At 56.8% G+C, this 10,716-nt stretch overlaps 1 long non-coding RNA gene across 1 annotated transcript in view; it reads left to right on the top strand.

Moving 5' to 3' along the window:
• The first annotated feature begins 1,088 nt into the window (after positions 1-1,088).
• The window catches only part of LOC149872001 (uncharacterized), a 68,800-nt gene continuing 59,172 nt past the window's right edge, over positions 1,089-10,716 (top strand). Inside the window, exon 1 of the long non-coding RNA XR_016440570.1 lies at positions 1,089-1,165. This is a non-coding gene — a long non-coding RNA (uncharacterized LOC149872001). The remainder of the gene's footprint in view (positions 1,166-10,716) is intronic.

Raw genomic sequence — 10,716 nt, 5'->3', positions numbered from 1 at the left:
TTGGGACAATTTCCCCTTCCTATCCTAAACATGACCTCCTGTTTGGCTACCCGATGTGAAGCCTTGGAGCTGATTGTGACTTCTTCAAAAACCCGAGCATAGTTAAAAAACAAAAAAAACCAACAACCCCTAAACAGTGACAAGAAAATCAACCCGGAAAGTTAGCTGGCATAGGAGGATGCGTGGTTCATCGTATGTTTCTGCATATGTGTGAATGTATTAGGCGTGTTTTTGTTGGCTTTGGAGCGCGTACGGTTCATGATCTATGTGCGTGGACACACTTACGCGGGTCCCACAAATATTTCACTACACACACAGCTTAAACCTTCTCCAGTTCCAACCAGGATTCTCGTCTTTTTCCTTCAAATGTTGCGTTTTGCAACACTCGAGTTTACAAGGATCGGTGAACGTTTCTTCACCTAGGAATTACTTCTTGTGGATAAACTACCTGACAATAAAAGGATTTTTAAAAATGTGATTTGCCTTCAACGGAGTGTTTGCTTTGCTTCCAGAAATCCTTTTCAGATGAAATAGGTGAAACCGAGGGCATTTTTGAAAGCAGTGAGTTAGTTAGAAACCCGAACGGAATGTAAATGAATGCAGGGCTTTGCTGTGCAATGTTTTTTGAGCTCAAGTAAACCTGCACGCCATAGAAATGAGTAGGATAGTCCAGGAAACAGCACGAGGATCGGTGAACCTCGGTGGAGGGAAGGGAGGGCATGAGTCAGTTACGGATTTTTTTGTAATCGAATAGCGATAGGGACGTTGGGATCTGCCGTGCCTCGAGCCTATGCGCTCTGTGCCGGGGTTCCGGCATTTGCCTAGTCACCATAGCATAGTTGGCAATCGTGAAATAGGCTCGCTTTCACGCAGCGACACCAGCTTCCTCCGCTGTGCAGCGCCTTGACACCGCTCCGCGCTCTTCAGCTGAGCGGGCTCAGAGGAGCTGCTGGGAACAGAAATACTTTTGTGACCGGCCGTGGGCGCTTTCTGTGTCTTGTGAAAGCGGAGGCAGTGATGTCTGGAAGACTAACACCGCACTAATCGAGGTTCGTTATGTCGTTTAAGATGCAGGGGAGGAGGGCATGGCCGTAACGCTTCCGATCTGAATCACGCAGCCGCCTTTCGGAACTGGAATCGTTAGACGAAGCCTCTACAAGAGCCGGTATTTTCTTCAGCTACGGTTTCCCCTCTGCCTTTCCCGACTAGAGTTGCAACATATCCCACCTTTGCCTACATGACTGCATGCTAGCACTAAAACCAGGACCTTGCCCTAGGGATGTCCAAAGATGCTCAGGGCTGCCCACATGCATGCTCTGTGCGGCAGTCGCTGCCTAGTAGCTTTCCTGGCCGCTTGTTCCTGGGAAGTGGGGTGCGCAGGGGAGCTCGCCAGGCTCAGGGCGCTTGGACTTGGGGTGAGAGCCAGGCGCTGGAGGGCCCGATCCCGTAGCCCGGGGCTCAGTCCCCCCAGCCCGCAGTGCCCTCTGGACTGTCGCATCAGCCTGGTGCCTCCCCCCGTCTCCTCCAGCATCTTCCAACCTGTCTGCCCCGCTCTGCCCCCGCCCGCGCCTCCGAGCCCTGGGATATTCGGTTTCTTTTCCTTTCTCAATGTGTGTTCCTGATGTGGTCCTGTCGGAAAAGCTCGTTTACTCTGCCCGGGTCTCCAGTGGTTTAAGGATAATGTTTATCAGAAGTGAACGTGCTCAACTTGTTTCCATTTAACTGCTGAGTGCGGGCTGAAATAACAAAGGTCACATCCACAGTGAGTCGGCAGAGGGCAGGGGGAGCCGCGAGGGGGAGGAAAACATTATCATATACAACGGCCTGTTGATCGCGGGGACCTGCCTGGCAAAAAGATTAATTTCAGGTACAAAATGCAATAATGAGTGTGCATGGCTGCTTCCGGCCCAGCAGGCGGACAGTGGGGCGGACACTGGCAGAGGTTAATCAGCACGTTTGGGAAAGCGGGGTGGGGTTAGGAGGGGAGTCCGGGGCGGGGGAGCCGGGAAGAGCCCTGTGTGCAAGTGAAACCTGCCGGGTCCCGAGCTCAGGTCCGGCCGAGCAGAGTCGGGCCCTGGGACTCGGCAGGGAGCTGGGCTCGGCTCTGCCCCCACGCGCCGCTGGCGGGGCCCGGCCCGTGTGCGATGCCGGGGTGGCGACGCCCCGATCTCCGCGTTACAGCGCGGCGGCGGGTGACCCGGCTGTCGGGGCCTTGTTCACCATGTGTTTCCTTAGAGGCGACCGATGTTACCGGTGCCTGCCCCCCGCGCTCCCGGCCGGAGTAACGAGCGGGACCCCGGCTTCCAGCGGCCGCTTTGCCCTGCGCCGGCCCGGGGTGACATCGCCCCTCTCAGACTTGTCCCTCGTTGACAACCGCGTTTTGTCCGACTGCCTGAGGGCCGATCGACGTACGTTTTTTAGAAGATGTAGGACCTAGTCCGGCCAATCATCCCCCTTCCCCGGAGCCGAAGTCCCACTCGCCTGCAGGGGTGACGGGAAATGCAGGATCTGGCCACCTGGTTGCATCGCCCTTTCAACAGGCAGGCGACCAAGTCACTGGCAGATAGTGGCTTTCGTCAACCTCTTTGGGGTTGATGGAGCTATTAGGGCGGGGGAGCTACTGGGTGCTTGCTTCCCGAAACCGGTGATGGGGGAGCTTGGTTCCTCCGACTAAAGTCCATGAAACATTTCAATGGGAGTTCAAGCAGGCCAAGAGGGGACGCGCCTCCCCTCCCCTTTGCTTCCATTCGGGAGCCCTCGTCTACACTGGGCTTGCACGACGATGTCGCGGTGGCTACTGGAGTCCGTGCACTTTAATTCAGCTCTCAGGTGGCAGCACTAGCTGGGGGTTGCGGCTCACTGAGACACTCCCGCGCGCGTGCACCCCACCCCACGTGGGCGGTAGAACTCGCCGGTGGATCTACGCACGCTGCGATTTCCACGCGGACTTTCCGGACCCGACCTTGGCGCCTTTTCCGCTGCATTGCAAAGCGGCCGAAAGAAACGACAAAGCCTCCCGCCTGTCCCCAGTGTGCTGCTTTTCGTTGATCTTTAAAGGAACCCAAATCACCTCCCCCGCCCCGCCAGTACAGACAGTGATTGGATTGAGCACGAGCTCAAATAAGGCATAACGGGCTAGATCTTTTATTGAAAACGCTTTCGCGCGGAGCACGCCTAACGCCGGCTCTCGGCGAGAGGCAGTTTCCTGGATGTGCTTCAGCGGCTGGAAAAGCCTGGCACTGGTGTCACTCCGGCCCCCCGCGGCGCAGAGACGCGGTGCCGGCCCGCGCCGCGCGGGGAGGCGATGCACTGCAGCCCCCGCCGGGCAAGGAGCGCGCCGAGCCCGGGCAGTGGGGCTGCGAGCGCCTCGGAGGCAGCGACCGGCAGAGCGAGCAAGCAGCTGGGGCAGGACCGGCGGGAGGGCGGAGGGAAGTTGTTGTGGACACAGCTGGCGGTGCAGAGAGAAAAGGAGCTAGCTCCGTGTGGGTTTCTCCCGAGGAGGCGGGCCGGCCCGGGCCACTGGCCACTGAGTGCAAACAGGACCTTTGATCTGGCCCACTTGGGCATCCTGTTAGGGCTGGGGCTGGGGCAGCAGAATGACCCACAGTGGCAGGAGGCGTAGACAGATGAGGTTATTTTAACCACCTGGAAACCTACTATAGTCTTTTTTTAATTGTGCTCTGCCACCGAATTGGAGAAGGAGCCGGGTCTGGAGTGACAGGGGGCGGTGTACTGTGAGAGCTAATTGCTCTGCGTACAATGCGACACGTTGCAGGAAGAATCATATGTAAGACTGGGCTTATTTTTAAAAAGAAAATAAGCTACCCCTCCCTGTCTTCTGATCAAACCGCCCGGTGGGGGACTAAAGGGCTAACATAACTAAATAGTCATGTTTCCCCGCCTGGCTAGTAGAGGGGATTTTTCTGAAGTGTCTCCCAGCATAGAAGCGGGATCTTGGACTCTGCCTTGCCTTAGATGGACACGGAGAGACGTAGTTCAAGATGGCCTTTTGCTAGAGCCCAGTGTGTTGAGTACCCAGATACAGAGGAGAAGAGATGGCATCTTTCGATGTGCTCAGGGGGGGTTGACCAAAGGTGCCTCCTGGGACTCGCTGTGGCATTGCACGGGGTCTCCTGAACCCCTCCCTCCCCGCCCCCCCGGCCTATTTCTACCGTGTTTTCAGATGTACTAACGCACTTAAACAAAGCCCCTGACAGCCTCACTGCTGAAAGTGTCTTTCAACATAATGGAGAGGAAGAGCTTTTCGAAAGCGAGCTCTTCTCCTAGCCGGAGAGCCGCCATCCAAACGTTTGCAGCAGTGACTGCAGCAACTGCAAACCTAGCGTGCAGCTTGCGCCGCCCCGCAGCCCCGGGCGCTCGCGGCGCTTCCAGGCCGCCTGCGTGCGGAGCAGGGGCCGTGGGAAGAGGGATCCCGGCTACGCGGTGCAGATTGCACTTTTTACCCATCCTGTTATTAGCCTCGTTGCCTTTTGTATCCTCAGGTCTGCTGACCCCGGGGAGGTCTGTGCTACACTTGTGTTTTCCGCGTTTTTAGAACGAATGCTTCTGTCCTAGACCTGTGTAGAGACAGATTCATACAGATGTGTGAGTGTTACGCCTGAGATTTAACTTTCTGTCTGTCTGTCTCCCTCTCTCCATATATATATATATATATATATATATATATATATAATATAATTGTATATTATATAGTATGTATATGGCTCTCTGTGTGCCTACACTGAGTGAAAATAAATTACTATTCAAATGCGTAAGCAAATATTTCCAGAGGCTTTAGAGTGACCAACAGTGAACTTGCCATGTCCCCAAAAGTCCTTTCTGAGGAAAAAGTATATGTGTATATAGGCATGTCTGTGTATAGGTGCATTTACACCCACCCCCATATACGGTATGCGTGTATGTCTCTACCTGTGTGTTGGGGTGGGTGTAGTTCAGCATGCCGGGCCTGGTTTGCTTGGAGGGATCAGTGGGCTCCGTACGGAGCAGGATGAGATTGCTGTTTGCTGAGGGCTCAAGAGGCGCAAGACAAAGCCGATCTGCCGGCAGGTTTGCCCTTCCCGCAGCCCTTGTTCCGGCAACATCTGGCGGCTGACGGGGATGGAGCCGGTCTGCAGCTCACCTGTGCAGTAACACCCTCAGGCACAGCCCTCCCCTCGGAGGGGAAATGGAGCTCCCCGGCAGCGGCGAGGCCGCTCCAAGCCCGGCGCCCGGCGGCACACGCGGGGGAGGCGGCGGTCGGCCAGTGGTCCCGCTTTTCCCAAGTCGATCTGCTGCGGCAGGTTTCCCTGGGCGGCGGCTGGGAGCCCTGTCCCTGCGCCCGGCCCACGCGAACGAAGCTCCTCTTGGCTCGAGGGGAGAGGGCTCCGCGCCGCGGGTCGGCGGGGTGTGCCACACTTGCCGCCGGAGCAGCCCTTGGTGCCTCGCCCAGCACCGGCTGCGGGTCCCGCGGAGTGTCCTCAGGAGACCTCCAGGGGGTCCACGGCAAACCGCGCGCTGCCGCGCTGGACCTGCTTCATGCGGCACGGGGGGCTTGCTGGAAGGGCCCTTACGCAAGCTCGGGCCACCATCTCTATCCAGGCAGGTAGGGCTGGAGGAAAGGGATTCTCTTGATTCCCCGTGGGGGTGGAAACCGGGAGATAATGAAAGAGGGGAGAAAAAAGACCCACCTCCGAGTCCGACCCGTCTGCGTGCCGCAGTATCCGACCCTGCCTCCCCCACCTCCCCTCAAGGCCAGAGACAAGCTCTGGGGTCTCCAGTGAGGCCGGGCTCCCGCATGATAGTGTCCATTTGAGACAACTGAGCAGGTCACAGGCGTTTGGAAAACTGAAGTGTCCCCGTGGCCTAAGCCAGCCCTCCGGCGAGCCCAGCCTGGGGCCGCTGGGACTGGCCGTGCAGCCACTGAGGATCCAGTGGATCCAGCAGCGGTCCTTAAGGAGAGGACCCTGCGGGAGGGCGCGGGGGAAGCGGGACACGGGGTGACACCGACTCTGGCCCCGCTCCCAGCAAGAGCGTGGCTGTCTCACGCGGGCCTTGCTCTCCGGGACACTCAGATGGGTTTCCCGCTTTCTCTTAACGACGTGTTACTTGCTTTGGCCGTTTTAATAACTTTGCCGCCACTTGTTCCGAGCAGCCCCCCTGGAAACCAGACAGTGTCTCATTAGGGCTTTCCTGCTGAAAGCCTTCGACTTCAATGCACAGCGCTCAGTTAATTTGTCTTTGCACTGGGAAATCCCCCCCCCCACTTCTTTTCTTAAGGGCACGGGGGGGAAGAGCCCGTGCTCCCACGTGATCACGGCTGCGGGCTGCAGGGAGATTCCAAACGCATGCTTTGTTCCCGCAGGAGTTGGGTTTTCATTTGTGGCATGTTAGACGGATTTAGGGCAAATGAAAAAAATCCGCTTCTATTGTTCTGCACGAAGCGATGGGAACCCGGTGGGGACGCCTAGGCCGCGCTCGCCAGCCCCGGGCCGGCGCCGCAGCACCTCGCACCAGCGCCACCTGCAGGAGGCCTCGCGGCCTCGCCCGGCTCGAGAGGAGCCGCGAGGTTTCTCGCAGGCTCGGCGCTCCCTGCGGGAGCGGCTCCCCCACAGTAAGAGCTGTCCAGCCGCCGTGGTGCTCTGAGCTGAACCTGGACTCCTGACCCCCAGCTCTGAGGCCTCAGCTGTCCTAACGTGTAGTTGTGAGAGAGCCCCTCTCCCAGGAGGGCCGGTTGCTGCAGCGCTCACTTCGAGATTTCAGCCCTGTAGCTGGGCCAGGACGGGTGGGAAAGAGAGCTCTGCCTCTGTCCCGCGCAGCGCAGTCCTGCCCCCTCCACCGTGCCTTCCCCCGGGGCTAGGGGACCGGCCCTGTCCGTCACAGCCCCGCGCCTGGCGGGATCACAGCAGGCCTCTAACGCCAGCCAGCCCGGCGGGACAGCCTCACGAGGCAGAGCTGACACGCTGCAGCGCTTCTCTAGTAGCTGTTTCCTGGGCTCTGAGCTGAGCCACAAGCAAACCTTGAGCAGAGTCCGTCTTTGCTGCTTCCAGTCCAAAAGGTGTCAACAAAGTCTAAGGGAGGAAAGAGAGGCTTATTGTTTTCTGTCCCTTTGATGGATCGGGTCATGCTCTAGGTAACCTCCTGTCTTCCCTGCCAGGCTGGTGAGGCCGCTGGATCCGAGGGAAGAGAAGGAAAAGGATTTAGGCTCATCTGCCTAAGCCCTCGGCATTGAGGCCACGAAGCTTGGCAGGGCTGCAGGTGACTGCCTTCGCGCTCTGCTCCAAGAGGCTGAATTCCTCCCCCCTGTCGCCATGGTTAAGCCGCACCAATTTTTTAACCTACTGTTGCCCCAGCATGTCCACTTATTGCCTTTCTCTTCCCTATTAGAGCCCGCCTCACATTTGCTCTTTTATAGGAGAGAGCATATTGATATATCCTTGCATACCTGTGATTTATACCAAGGCGTGCCCACCACACCGCGGATCCTCTGATGGGGATTTGAAACTAAAACAGAGTATCCCGCAATTTACCCTTCAGCATTTGTGGTGTACTTCTGATGTACAGCGGGAGATCTGCGTGCAGACCAGGGACAGAGGGACATGTGGGCCTGAAGCGACAGTGTAGCTGGTACAGAGGACATTGATAGGGGAGAGGGGCAGAGAAGGTTAGTGGGAAGGACAAGGACTTGCCTTCAGGGAGCTTTTCTACCTAACGCTGTGCCCTTTGCAGCCCAGGTTGCGAAGTGCCTATTTAGTGGAAATCAATCGCACATGTCTGCAAAGGGGAACCGTGAGTCTTTTTTTTTTCTTTTCTTTTTTATAAAGAAAGATGTTGGCTGTTAGGACCGGATCGCAGTCGGCGATTATTCCGAGACCTGCAGCTGGTCGTTTTCCTTATGCGGAAGAAAAATCCTTTCGAGCCCCAAATTGAGCTCCTTTCTGTCTGTGGTGTGTCCCCCGGTGCGGGGATACTTGCTGTCTCGCATGCTCCACCTGGTCTGAAATGGCCTCCAGCTCATAACTGCATTCACTTCGACTCCAGTCGTTATCTCATAAACGCCCGCCTTACATTCATTTGTGGTCCAATACAGCAACTCTATCCCGGGACGTGGGTTTTAGGGCCAACTCCGTTCTCCCCGAGCTCACTGCACCCTCATTTCTCCCTGACTGTAACGCAGCGGGATTTCACTCCGCCTGCCTGTCGGGGTAGGGGGGCGAGGGCTTGTTTGCCACCCTATAGACGCAAGTCTTGTTTAATTTAAGCTCAGCAGCCTGCTTGGTTGTCTCCTCAGATAGGGATCTGATTGTATGTATCTGGACAGGAGGGCTCCAGTTCCTGGGAGTGATTGTAATTAAAAGCACTCAGTGCTGATCCGCTGGACAATCAAATCATGCGAGTAACGCGTTTGGCTGAGAACAGACAGATCCCGGGGCTGAATTTGATACCGCCTCATCATGGTTTCATTTACACGCTATTTTTTTTTCCTCTCAGGAGGTTTTACCCTTAGAAGTTATAGATATCGACAGATATTTTAAAATGTTGAATCGGCCCTTCACTGCATGGCAGACGGTGTGAGATTTTCGGGGGGACAGATGAAACTGGCCCTTGAAAGTTGGTTGGGAAAGACATTTGTGTCGAAAGCTTCAGTCCCTCCCGCAGAGTTATTCTTACAGTCAGAAGAAGTGTATATTCCGAAAGCGACAGTGAGATGAATGATGAAAGCCAATCCACGCGTGATAACACAAGAAGGAAATAACAGTCGGAAAAAAATATGTCGCTGGGAAAGGAGCTGTCTCACTCGGTTTACCTTAGCGAGCCCCTTGTGGAAACAGCCCTCCCCCTGCTTTATTATAACTGTCTGCTTTTAATTACACTAAATGATTTTTTCATCGAGTTGAGCTCGCTGCGGGGCTTGGGGAATCGCCGCACCCCCGGCTCAGACCGTGCTGCCCTGTTCTGATCAGCCTTCGCTCAGCTCCAGAAATTGACTTTTAGTAAGTGGACCCTCTTTTGTGTTTATTTCCCGCAAAAAGCCCCCTGTCTTTCTTAACAATACATTAACAAATCCGTAAAGAGATGAAAAAGATCCGCTCCATTTGTCTTGATCCAGGTACAGAAATAGACACGGAAAATCTGTGACGACTTCACTTCGAGTTGGCCCCGATGAACACCTTGCCTCTCAGAGCCTTACTCTTGTTTAAACTGATAACAACCTTCCAGGGCAGGCTGGGGCTGTCTCGCCCTAGTTGGCCCCCACTGCTTGCAGCCCGGGAGATTCCTCCTCCTCCAGGGCTGCGTCCTGAGCGCTCAGGGCGGTTCTCCTGATTGCGAGCCTCTGACTGAGGTCCCTAATGGCTCTAGGCTAGTGCGAGCTCCAGAGCCTGCCTTTTGACTCGGGGCAGTGGAGGTGGCGACAGAGACGCAGAGCCGGGCTCAGCTCCGGCCCCAAGTAAACGCGCCACGCGCGACTGGCCCCTGAGCCCTCGCGGCGCCGCCCCCAAGGCGCTGATCCGACCAGGCAGGCGGTGGCAGTGCCCTGAGCGCCCCTCCGCCGGCCCGGGCTCGGTGCCGCTGCCCGCCCTCCCGCCCGAGTGCCGCCCCCCGCGCGGCCACGCCGGTGCGCTGCGCTGTGGCGCACTCTCGTCCCCCGCCTGGAGTCCGCCCCAGCGCTTGCCAAGCCTGGCAGCACCACCAGGCCTTCCTCCCTCCTGGGCTCGGGCCTGCGTCCTCACCCACCCAGAGCTGCTAGGAACTTCCAAAGATACCTGCGGGGGTGGGGGCGGGGCGGGTTGCCAGGGAAGCAGGACCTGGCCCCTCACACGGTTGTTGCAACATTTCCTTTCCCGATTCATATTTTAAAACGAATCTTTAAAGCCAAATCCACAGTTTATTTAAAATAATTGAGTGGGCTTCCTGTTTATGAGCTCTGTCCTGGGCTAAGTCCATGCAAGTCTGAGTAGGTTACTTCAGGAGATGGTTATCCCAGCACGACGAGAAGAAATGCCCTTTCTTTCTTTTAATATAATAATGCTTATTTCCTCCTTTCAGTCCCCCCACTCAGCCGGCTTTAACCCACTCTCCCGCCCCCCTGGACTCTCCTGCACTTTTGCCTCCCCCTAAATAAAAGAGAGGCCCTTTTGCAAAGCCTGGACCGAGGCTCTGAGCCGCCCTTGGGAGGCTCCGCTCTGGGCTGGTAGAGCTCAGGAGCTGGAAGGCGAGGGGGCAGAGGCCACCAAACACCACAGCAGTGGCCTGGAAATAGCTCGGGCAATTCCTGCTGCCCCTGCTCCCGCCTTCCCTGGGAACACCCTCATGCAGGAAGGTAAGAGCCATCCCTCAATGCAGTTTGAGGCCCCAAGAAGCAAAGAGCTCAGTTCCTTCCTTGCTGGGGTGCATATAACCCCCGCCTGTGCCAGAGCGGGTGTCTGTCTGCCCAAAGACAACCTTGAGTCCTTGCAAGGAAGTAAAAAAAAAAAGTGGCCCAGTTCAGGGATTAAGGGCAGTCGAGGCCCTCACTGTGGGGCTCAGAAATCCCCAGTCCCCAAAGCCTGGTGCATGCCAGGACACCGCGGGACACCCCCTAAGGCAACAGGCAGCCGGCATGGCAGCAGGGGGCTGGATGTGCCGGCCGGGCTGAGCGGGGGCAGCACGGGTAACTCCCTGAGAGGGTTTGCCCTTCCTGCGGCTTGAGGGACAGGAGGCTGGAGCTGCCCCTGCAGA

Source organism: Crocodylus siamensis, chromosome 2, assembly GCF_052110815.1.
Source record: "Crocodylus siamensis isolate JL-2025a chromosome 2, ASM5211081v1, whole genome shotgun sequence".
NCBI classification, from domain to species: domain Eukaryota; kingdom Metazoa; phylum Chordata; order Crocodylia; family Crocodylidae; genus Crocodylus; species Crocodylus siamensis.
This window is presented reverse-complemented; position numbering and strand designations above follow the sequence as displayed.